This window comes from Sinocyclocheilus rhinocerous, unplaced genomic scaffold, assembly GCF_001515625.1.
Source record: "Sinocyclocheilus rhinocerous isolate Xijiao unplaced genomic scaffold, SAMN03320098_v1.1 scaffold1600, whole genome shotgun sequence".
NCBI classification, from domain to species: Eukaryota; Metazoa; Chordata; class Actinopteri; order Cypriniformes; family Cyprinidae; genus Sinocyclocheilus; species Sinocyclocheilus rhinocerous.
Window position 1 is genome coordinate 1,932,908 of NW_015665129.1, and position 11,649 is coordinate 1,944,556.

Below are 11,649 nucleotides of genomic sequence, written 5' to 3' on the forward strand. Positions count from 1 at the left end.
TATAGCGCTTTTCACGATACAAATCATTGCAAAGCAACTTTACAGCAAATTAAGTTTCTACAATATTTAGTGGTAGCTTATCAGAAACTAATGTTTTATTGTGAAGATGAGATTGATCTTAAGAATGAATGCTGTATCAGGTGCAGGTAATCACACTCGATCAGTCCATCTCTCTCTCACAAAATTCTACATAATACAGTGAGCTTTTAATTAAGTAATACAATAAGTTTTTAATGAAGCAACTCAACGTTCCTTCGTTACTAGTTCTAAAGTGATGTTTTCGAATTAGTAACGGAGGCTTCAGCTCAGCGTGTGTTCGTGATGGTGATTTTTGTGTCATTGTTCTGCCATTAGATGGCGACAAGTGACTGTTTTACGAGTCAGCATTTAACTATCAAAGAAATGCAAGAAAATGCATTTGTGACGATAATTAGTTAAAAAAATATTAAATTTTTTGAAGAAGAATTTACGTTTTCACAACAAAGACAGTTTGCACATATATTTGTCTTTCTTCTACTAAAATTAAGAGTAAAACTGACTAAAATTAATGAACATGTCATGTCAAAATACTGGAAATTTAAAGGATATTTTTGTCCAAAGACAAAACCCGAGACTAAAAACTGCATATTAGAAACTCAGCAGCTGAGATGAGTAATATCAGACTCTCAAAGAGGCAGAAATCGATGATTGCGTCAGAAGTGCAGAAAGTGTATTGGTGTTGATGTATAATGTTACTTTTGACAACAATAGAGACTCAAATTAGGAGCGTGAGGCAAACAGGAATGGTGAAAGGCTCAAAGTGAAGAAAGAGAAATTAGGTCTTGTATGAAAACATGTGCGTAGCAGCACCCAAAGCTGGATCTGTCACATTTATACCTAAACAGGTTTCTAATTTCATCCTGCTGTTGTGTTGGCTGGATGTTGGCTTTATGTGCCAGCTGCGGGGGATTGCCACACCGTCAGATGCTTCGGCCTGTTGTTTTGTACGATAAATATGTATTAATTATTATTTTTTTCTCTCTCTCAGCTGGTTGCGACTTCACACTACCCGACCATGAGCCACACGGTGGGGTCTCCATGGCAACAACAGCTCCCCTCTCTGCTTTCTCCCTCCCCGATGGCATCGGCCCACCAGCTGTCACATGTCGTAAGTTTTCTACCCACATACGCACACACACACACTCAACACGAACACACAAATGTATATATGCTCTTTTAAAACAAAGCACAGAGATACAATCATGCAAAGGAATAAAACGCCTACAATCAAAACATATGGCATAGAAAAAAAACACAGCACATGCATTGTACACACCTGTACACCACAAAACCCAAACCAAACCTGTTGAGAGCAGCATTAAGGAATTTCATACTAAAATTAGTTTTTAACATGTTAGAACTACAATTGTTTAATACCATTTTGCAGGCTAAAAACTTTGTATCAAACTGCAGAACTTCTTAGAGCACCATTAACTGTCCCATCGTTTTGACAAAATTAGCTGCACCATTATAATGTTTCATGCTTACTGGAGAGATAGACCAGAACTTTAAAACTTGATCTGGTTCAGCGAGTGTATGCCACTAAATTGGAAAATCATGCAAATGAGATTTAAGGTGACTGCAGCTCCACACTCATAATATATCCATCAGTGGTCACTTGAGCTCTGAAGTACATTTAAATGATTCATGATTCACATGATCATCAACATTTTATGTACCGCAAGACTTTTCCACTGTCAGGCTTTACGTTTTCCTGATGATACACAAGAGTTGGCATCGACATGATACTGCTTTTGTAGGTAAACAATGGAGCGAGTGCATTATGGAGGAGGATCACATTATATAGAAAGATAAAAGTTCCCAGAGTAGCTACAAAGAAAATGTATTCAGATAATATTATATAATTTAAGTTAAATGAAAATTTGCTGAAAATGTATTCACCCTTAGGCCATCCAAGATGTAGATGAATTTGTTTCTTCATCAGAACAGATTTGGAGAAATGTAGCATTACATCACATGTGAATGGGTGCCGTCAGAATAAGAGTCCAAACTGCGGATAAAACATCACAATGATCCACAAGTAATCCATGTGACTCCAGTCCATCAGTTAACATCTAGTGAAGTGAAAAGCTGTGTGTTTTGTAATAAACAAATGTATAATTAAGGCATTTTAACTTTAAACTGTCTCTTCTGGCCAGAATCCATAATAGCACTTTCTCTATTGAAAAAGTCCATCCTCTGTTGCCCTCTCACATTAAAACCCATTGACATATTTGTTTAGAGCTGTATTGAACTGTTTTCTCTAGTAATCGGTGCATGATCTGTGCATATTTCTCTTCTGATTCAGACAAGATGCCTTTTTTCTCTGGAGAAAGCAATATTATGGATACAGGACTCTTAGCTGAAAGCAATAGTTTGTTAAAAATGTCTTCATGATGGATTTGTTTATTACAAACAAAGCTTTTACTGGAGTCGTATGGATTACTTGTGGATTATTTTGATGTTTTTATAAGCTGTTTGAACTATTATTCTGACGGCACCCATTCACTGCAGTGAATTCGTTGATGAACAATTGATGCAATACTGAATTTGAAGAAACAAATTTACCTTTAATTAGTGTAATGTACCTTGTTGTGTAAAAAATATTGTGTATTATACTATAAAACCATCAGTGCATTATTACAGTTGTTCCACAGCAACATCAGCTAGCCATGCTGAGAAAACTGGGCTGGGAACGGTTTGTAATGGTAATGTGCTTTTGTTATTTTAATGGAAATACAGTGTAGATACAGCCTGTATAGAGTGGGAACGTCACGCATTTTCACAAAGCTATCCACAGATATTATGTTAATCGTGTGTGGGAGCGTGTATGTTTATGCCGTTGCCTTTAGTCATGCGGTGCATTTGACTATATGATAGTCTGTAAATAAACATACAAAGTGCTTTGTTACCGCCTCCACAGTTGTTTAAGGCTGTTTGTGCCACACATGGGCTCTTCTGCTGAGATTAGGGAGGATATTTCTGCTATGCTCAACTTCCTGCATATCATTTCTGGGTGATTCTGGGATGGTGTTAAATTATTCCCTGTGCATTTTTTTCTGTCTATGAATCTCCCGTTCCTATCTTCAAGTTAGAATTTCAAATTCTTTTTGGATTTGGTTTGAGCTGACTTAAAAATATCAGTCTGTGTGGACAAAGCTTTGTGAACATCCTGAGCTGTACCATTTTTAAAACACAAATGCAGAATGTTAGAATTCACTTGCAATTTGGCTGAAGTGTTACGGTGGCATTTTTAAGTATACTGCATAGCATGTGTATGTGTGTATAGTGTGCATGATTGAATGTGATTTTGAATGCATATACCAGCATGCCACATGTACATATATATAATGAGGATTGCTACCACACAAGCAATTCATCAAAAGTGGGCAGTAACATTATAAATGTGATACAAAGAGCTAAGGTTTGCCAGAAACGTACAAGCTAATAGATAAATATAATGTATAGTACAGTACTGTAAGTCTGTTATGCTCACCAATGCTGCATTTATTTGATCCAAAATACAGTATAAACAGTAATATTGTGAGTAGGGCTGTCAAATCGATTAATCGCATCCAAAATAAAAGTTTGTGTTTACTGTATATGTATATATAAAAACACATACATACGTGTGTGTGTATTCATATTTATTATTTAGGATTTATGATTATAATTATAATTTATGATCATATGATTTATATTACATATAAATATAAATCTATATTACAAATATTTCTTAAACATATACATGTATTTTGATCAATTTAATGCACCCTTGCTTAAATAAAAGGGGGGAAAAATAAATTCTGACCACAAGTTTTTGAACAGTAGTGTATGTTAGTGAAACTTGTTAATTTCATTCATTCATTCTCGTTCATTAAATCCTTTTAGTAAAGGTATTTGTAAGGAGTAGCCTTACTTAGCTGATTATAATTATAATTTATGATCATATGATTTATATTACATATAAATATAAATATATATTACAAATATTTCTTAAACATATACATGTATTTTGATCAATTTAATGCACCCTTGCTTAAATAAAAGGGGGGGAAAATAAATTCTGACCACAAGTTTTTGAACAGTAGTGTATGTTAGTGAAACTTGTTAATTTCATTCATTCATTCTCGTTCATTAAATCCTTTTAGTAAAGGTATTTGTAAGGAGTAGCCTTACTTAGCCATACTTGGCATGAAGTATTTTGTTTTGTTTGTCTGTCGTTTAGGAGTAGGTTTATCTAATATGATTTATCTAATATACCACATTATTAGACCACTGAGGAAAAATGCAAATAATTCCAAATAATAGCACAACAATATTGTTTTACGTTAAGCTATTCAGCTGTCAAGAAAAACTATAAAGAAAAAATGAGTCATTATTTCACAGACATAATAATGCAACAAAATATGCATTTCTATTTGTGGTAAGTTAGTAGTCTCAAACTAAACTATCTTATATTTCATTTGATGTCACTAAGCTTGAAAAGAAACAAGTTTTGTTTCCAGGCAAAAAACAAAAGTGCACCTTGATTCCCAGAAACTGTGTAAAGCCAGCCAGTCAGTCAGATTAAAGTTTGCCTGATTGAGAAAATACTTGCCAATATTTTTAGCAATATAAATCATACGGTCAATGAACAGACTGTTTGTGGCCTGTGGGTGTGCTGTCTGAAGCTAGGTAAGGAGTATAGAATATGCTGCAGTTGGTTTTTGATCAAGTCCTTGTGGAAGAGTCGTGTCTTCAGGCGTTTCATAAAGAACTTGAAGTTCTTGTAGAGTGTTTGGTTGTTAGGTTTCTGTTGGCATGTTATTTTTTTTGTGAAAGATTCCAATAATGAACTTTCCTGACTGATTTCGTCTCTGATCTGTTGACCTTTTTGTTGTCTTAACGTTCTCATCTGCTTCCTAAACATCTGTTATTACCCTCAAACATGGATATTTTTTGAGGTTCTTTTTAGATTTGCTGATGAAATATTCTCAGTATTTTTCAGAGTCCTCACAGAGAGAGATAATCATATACTGAAGATTTATGAGCCAAAACTTCATCAAAGCCTCTGGGTTTTTTGTATTGCAGGATCTGCTGCTGAACTTCAGTCCAAAATGATTCTTGAATTTGTCTGTTTTTCTCTCTTTCTGCCTATGTGTGTTGATTTAAATTGAATCAGGAGCGTCCAGTTGCCGGCAGCGTAGCTCATCTAAGAGATGAGTGTGCAGGAGAGAGAGGGAAACAGAAGTGAGGAAGAGGATGAGATGCAGGAGCTGACCTTCACTCCGGTGCACGCCCCTGTCATCACCCTCGGAACACACTCTGCTGGGTGAGAACCATACAGACACACTAACAAATAATTCAGTTATACAGTGGCCATATTCTTCACTTTTGTAGTGATGTTTCTTTTTTTCTCAGAAGTCCACTTATGTTCCTGGCACCAGACCAGCCTTAGGTTTATGCTTATTTTCCTTTTTGTAATTTTCTTGACTGCATTTGTTTCTGTACTGTTTTAATTCTTAGAAATGTAAATGCAGGTACACTAAGTGTTAGCAGAGGTTAATGTTGTTCAACTAGGGGCCAAGTTGCTGAACATTGAATAGATGTTGAGATGTAAACACAGATACAGTGGGTACGGAAAGTATTCAGACCCCCTTAAATTTTTCACTCTTTGTTATATTGCAGCCATTTGCTAAAATCATTTAAGTTCATTTTTTTTCCTCATTAATGTACACACAGCACCCCATATTGACAGAAAAACACAGAATTGTTGACATTTTTGCAGATTTATTAAAAAAGAAAAACTGAAATATCACATGGTCCTAAGTATTCAGACCCTTTGCTGTGACACTCATATATTTAACTCATACCTTAAGGTATGTCATTAAGGTATGTCAGCACGTCCATTTCTTCTGATCATCCTTCAGATGGTTCTACACCTTCATTTTCTGAATACTTTCCGTACCCACTGTATTATAATATGCTCATAGTTCTGACATCATCAACCAAAATTTTAAGATAAATATATTTAGACTGATAGATGGTAGGTGATGGATGGATGGATCACTACATGAATAGACAGACAGGCAGATAGATAGATAGATAGATAGATAGATAGATAGGGCTGTGGGACATGAGCAGGACAGTTTTATGGCGAATGGCGTAAATGATTTTAATTTATAGGCTCGAACGGCATGAATCCAAAAGCATGGTCACAATGTAACATTTGCCTGCTAACAAATTATTTCTCTTATAAACAAAGCTTTGTACCTTACTTGTGTCGTAATACTCACATAAAATGTTTCATGATATGAGCAGCAGTGTGTTTTGCCCCACACGCCGCAGTTACGTTTGGGATCATTTTATTTTAAATGCCGATAATGTCAGTTGCAAACATTGCGATTGTTTTTTAAAATACAATAACGAGCACCATGAAACCATTTAAAAAGGCGCATTCAGAGGTCTTTGTTACAGGATATAAAACAGCCAACAAAGTAAAATTATCCCAAACTACGGTGCGCTCTCTTCATTTTATCAAATGATCATTATCATCTATTCATAGCCTTTTATTTAAACTAAAAACCCTTTTATTGGGGTGAGAAAGCTGGCGTTTTGAGTTGCATTTGCATTACCTGTCATGCCGGTAACTATCCCACTGCAATAGATGTATTTTGCAGTATTGAGGTTAACAATTAATCAATTAATTGAGTGTTAATTTAAATGACAATCGATCATGGGAATGATTGAAAATTTGCATGCCTATTATAGACTTTATGTATACAGACAAGCTGATGGATGATGGATAGATGGATGGATGGATGGATAGATAGAGAGATAGAGCATTGTCTTTAGAACATCACTCTGTATCCCCATCATGCACGAATTTGCTGTTTTCTCTAATGCCAGTTTCTCTCTCAATATCCCTCTCTGTTGCCATTGCTCCATTTTCAAGACACCAGCACGTTTGTTTATGTCATGTTTATTTTAGCTGAAGTATTTCAGGGCCATGTCTGTTTTTATATGTGGACTTGTACTGTCCTTTAAAAGTGGCAACATTTTTGCTGAAGCCGTGAGTTGAGATGGCCATTTAGAGTCTGTCGGAGTGCAGAGTTGTCATTCAGGAGCTGTTCGGTGTCAGTGCATCATCTGATTCTGGCCAAAGACAATTGACAGGTCAACATTATTTACATCTGGAACTGCAGACTCACACAGTACAAGGAACCAACTTATGTAGCATGAAACTTTATTTAAAATGAGAACTCTAATTTGAGTCAGTTGTCATATCTGATTGAGACCTATGAAATTAAAATTGAAGTCTGAATAATAAACCAGCTGGAATGAATTAAGTTCTTACATTTAGACTGGAGGTGAATTCAAATTATATTTTTTCTATGTGAGGGACCTTAATTTGGTCAGACTTTTTATGCCTGTATTTTATGAAGAGCTCAGACTATCACAGACAAGGACAGAAGTGCTTTTGATTTCCTGAGACATTATGATAAAACATTTATATAATACATCTCTTGACTCTTGTTCTGAGGGTTTTAAATGAGTCCAATTCCCCCTGGTCAGTTGTCATTATGAGAAACCAATTGTCATTGCATAAATAAATAATACAATTTATAAATTAAATATTAATTAAATTGAAAAAAGTAAATAAATTAAAATTGAAAAAAATTAAGTAAAGTCCCCTGTTATCATGTTTATTCAGTAACTTTGTCTGCCACAATAATTATCTTCATTTGGGGGCTTTTCTTAGGAAATATTGATAGTGCTAATTAACTGTGATTTGTATTAATCAGCATATCATTGTCAGGAAATCATCGCAATCACTCACGTCAGCACAGTCACCTCCTCCGACACACACCAGATCCCAATCACCCGAATTCTGATCACCTGCACCTGCATCACCATTTAAGCCCGCTATATCTTCTCACTCCACTCAACATTCCAGTGTCCGGTCTACCGTTCACTACCTGAACATTGCCAGACTCCTTACAAGCTTTACTAACTGTTGTTTCCTTACCTCCAGAAGTCCAGTCAGTCTCCGCTATTCCGATTCTCCTCAGCCCCGGTTCATCTCCAGGATTCCTACTACTATCATACCCAGATTACCAAGAAGCTAAGATACACAGAACTCTCTCATATCTCTCTTACTCACCTGCCTTCGATCCTAACCATCACAGCATTGACAATAAACCCCTCTGTTTACCTGAACTCCTCTTGTCTCTTGCCTGTTTGTGACAGAAGACCGGACCAGAACCAACACCTCCATGGATCCCCGTTTTCCATCCACCGCAGAGGTCCTCGAGGAACTAGTCAGCGCCCTCAGGACCTCCCTCACGCCAGTCACCACCCCATCATCTGCCTCTGTAAGTCCCATGGCCCTGCCTGCTTCATATGCTGGTGACGCGGCTGTGTGTGGCGGCTTCCTTCTACAAGTGGATCTGTTTATAGAGATGCAGCCGCAGAAGTTCACAACGGAACGGAGGTCCTGGGTGGCCTGCGACGACATACTGGATCCATCCCTGCTGGAAGAATTCCACCGCAACCATCCAAACTGTCCCGCACCACGAAGTCGCGGTCGCCCTCATCGCCGCATGGGGGCGTCAGGAGCCGCCCCTGGAGGGGGGGGGGAATGTCAGGAAATCATCGCAATCACTCACGTCAGCGCAGTCACCTCCTCCGACACACACCAGATCCCAATCACCTGAATTCTGATCACCTGCACCTGCATCACCAATTAAGCCCGCTATATCTTCTCACTCCACTCAACATTCCAGTGTCCGGTCTACTGTTCACTACCTGAACATTGCCAGACTCCTTACAAGCTTTACTAACTGTTGTTTCCTTACCTCCAGAAGTCCAATCAGTCGCCGCTATTCCGATTCTCCTCAGCCCCGGGGTTCAGTCTCTACCTGCCTTTAGCTTTGTTTATGTTTCTCTCTTTCAGTCTTAATCTTTTTTTTCTGTGTGGATCTTCGTAAAAAATTGATTGGGCAGGCGAGTGTGAAAATAATAAGCAAGGCTTATTAATGTGTAATTCAGCAGAAACTTACCATGATCCATAGGTAATATTATATTCCTCTTTGTCTGTGGCAATTAAAAGTGTAGGCCTAATTACTGTGTCTCCTAATTAGTTGTGAGTCACTGGAAGAACACATTAAAGTCCTGCTGTCGTTATGCTCACATATATTTTTGCTCTTCTTATTGCTGGAAAAGGGCTTCGTACAGCTTCAGTACAAGTTCAAATATTTTACTGAGGAGCCATATTGATCATAGGGATTGTACAGGGAGGATGAAATGTTTTACATATGTGAAAGTTTATGTAGTTCAAACAGTCAAGTTTGACATCATGTCGACTTTCCATATTCACATTTCCCATATTGACATACCACTGATTTCCACCTGAGTTCAGGCCTAGCAATGAAAATCAGTGGCTGTATTATGTTCTCAGATCTGTACTGACAGCAGGAAGATTGTAGGTCTGCACGATTAAATAAACTACACATATATATGAAAATATCCACCATTTTATATCTTATGCAGTACAATTCTGCACAACAGCTGTTACATTTGCTCTGTTTTGCTTTCTCTTGGTCTGATATTCTTTCTATGTCTAACAGAACATATTTCAAGTGTGACAATATCGTTTTATCTGCAACAATGCAATTCTTCCAGGAAAGAAGTCATTTCTGATGTCCTTAAGAAAGTGGTGCTTGATGTAAGCCTCATAAAACCATGAATGATATCTCATGTGTGAGATGCCATTTTAGATCACAGCAGGACATATTGCCAGATCATTCGAGGATTTCATTAGAGCTCTAACATTTGACACAGATCATGCTGTGGCTAAACAGGGTTTTTACATGTGAAATACTATGACGACACATGGAATGTACCTGATAGTGCACAGTTGGCTGCCATATCTGTTTACTGATCTGTGTCCTGTGTTGTCTCGACAGCACTTGGCAGATCATGCGCTTCTGGTATAGTATTGCAACTAAAGATCTGTGAAGCACGCAGAACTGAATAAGGCTCAGTATGGCAGATGTTCAGTAAGAAAATGCCTAGGTAATTGGAAAAAGCTACATTACTGCATTATGTAATGCTAACATATCATTAGATATGTCACAAAATTGTATTTTTTTTTTTTCACTGTGTAAATGTGATTTGTCTATCTTAGCTCCTCCAGATCGACCTCCCGGAGATTTTTGGCCCAGCTTTTCTCCTCTGGTTTTCCTCAGATCCTGGACAATCAGAACCAGGTTGCTGAGGTTCTGGATCCTTCTGAGCCTGTGAACTTTAACTCCCAGAGAGAAGAAGCAGATCCTCTGCAGGCCAACACTCTCATCCTTCAGTTCCTTGCTTTTACCAGGTAATTCTGAATGTCAGGACATAGCAACACTGGTTGCATTTTATGGTTGCAATCTTATGTTTCTGTTCTATTGTGTTCTTTTCTGTATGACTTTTATATGTATATATCCACAGTGATACTCTGCTTTTATCTGTGGGCATTTAAAAAAAAAAATTGTCTGCGTCTTTTCACTCAAAAAATGGTTCACTAAAAAGGTTTTCTGCTTGTTGAACATATCGTCACAGTTTACTTCCTTGAACGCAATCTATTTAAATTGTAGACATGTCTGGACAAACGCAGACATATTGGAAATTAATGTGAATGTTATTTAATTTTTTTCTAACATCATCCATCTGGAATAATGTTGTTTATTTAAGTACTCTACTAAATTAAATCATTTATTTCAGTTGGTTATTTGTGTATTCCAGGAAAACACTATTTAAAGCAATGGGGAAAACGCCAAAAATTGCATTGAAATTGTATAATAATATTAAGAAGTAATATAATATATTAGTATTTTTAATAGTTAATTACAAAATGCCTTAATCTGCTTAAAAAGATTGACAGGCGGGTCTGTTATAGAGCAGTATGTTCTAGTCTACAGCCTTTACAAGCAGTGCTGAAACACTAGCTATTAAACAGGAGATGTCAGGTCCTTTATTTCAGTAGTAATGCAGCTCTTCAAGTGTTGGTTCAGGGCCAAGCATCTCTGGCTAACTTATCTCTGCCTCCAATCAGCCAATGTCCATATATCACTCAAGTATTGATGCTAACTTGTCTACATAAGAAACGGCGCTTGTCAAGTGTGCTTGTGACAGACTCGGGCACCTCTCTGTTCTCAGATCAGGCATTGATAGATTTAAAGCACACTCTCCCTCTCTTTCTCTTGTATCTCTCTCACTGTCTCTGTCGAGTCATTGTATTTCTCAAACGGGGAGAGGATGGGTCTCTTTCAACTTTGAGATCCATTTAACACATATAATACAATGAAATGTGAGTAGTTGCCCAAAAAAGAATGTATGTATGTATGTATGCAGTGGTGTAATGTAACGAAGTAATAATATTATTAATAATATACTATTTTTTGGGAGTATCTGTACTTTTTTATATTTCAGCCAACTTTTACTTTTACTCCACTACATTTCCTAATTAAAATGTATACAATGTCTCCGATACATTTCCCCGAAGCATATTCGTTACTCACTACAAAATAGTCAGAAGAACGCGGACTGCAGGAAAGCAGGTTTGACGAATCAGTGGTCTGGCGT

At 37.1% G+C, this 11,649-nt stretch overlaps 1 pseudogene; it reads left to right on the top strand.

Annotated features, from left to right (window-relative positions):
• LOC107731133 (nephrocystin-4-like) overlaps positions 1–11,649 on the top strand; it is a 161,425-nt pseudogene that overhangs the window by 113,893 nt on the left and 35,883 nt on the right.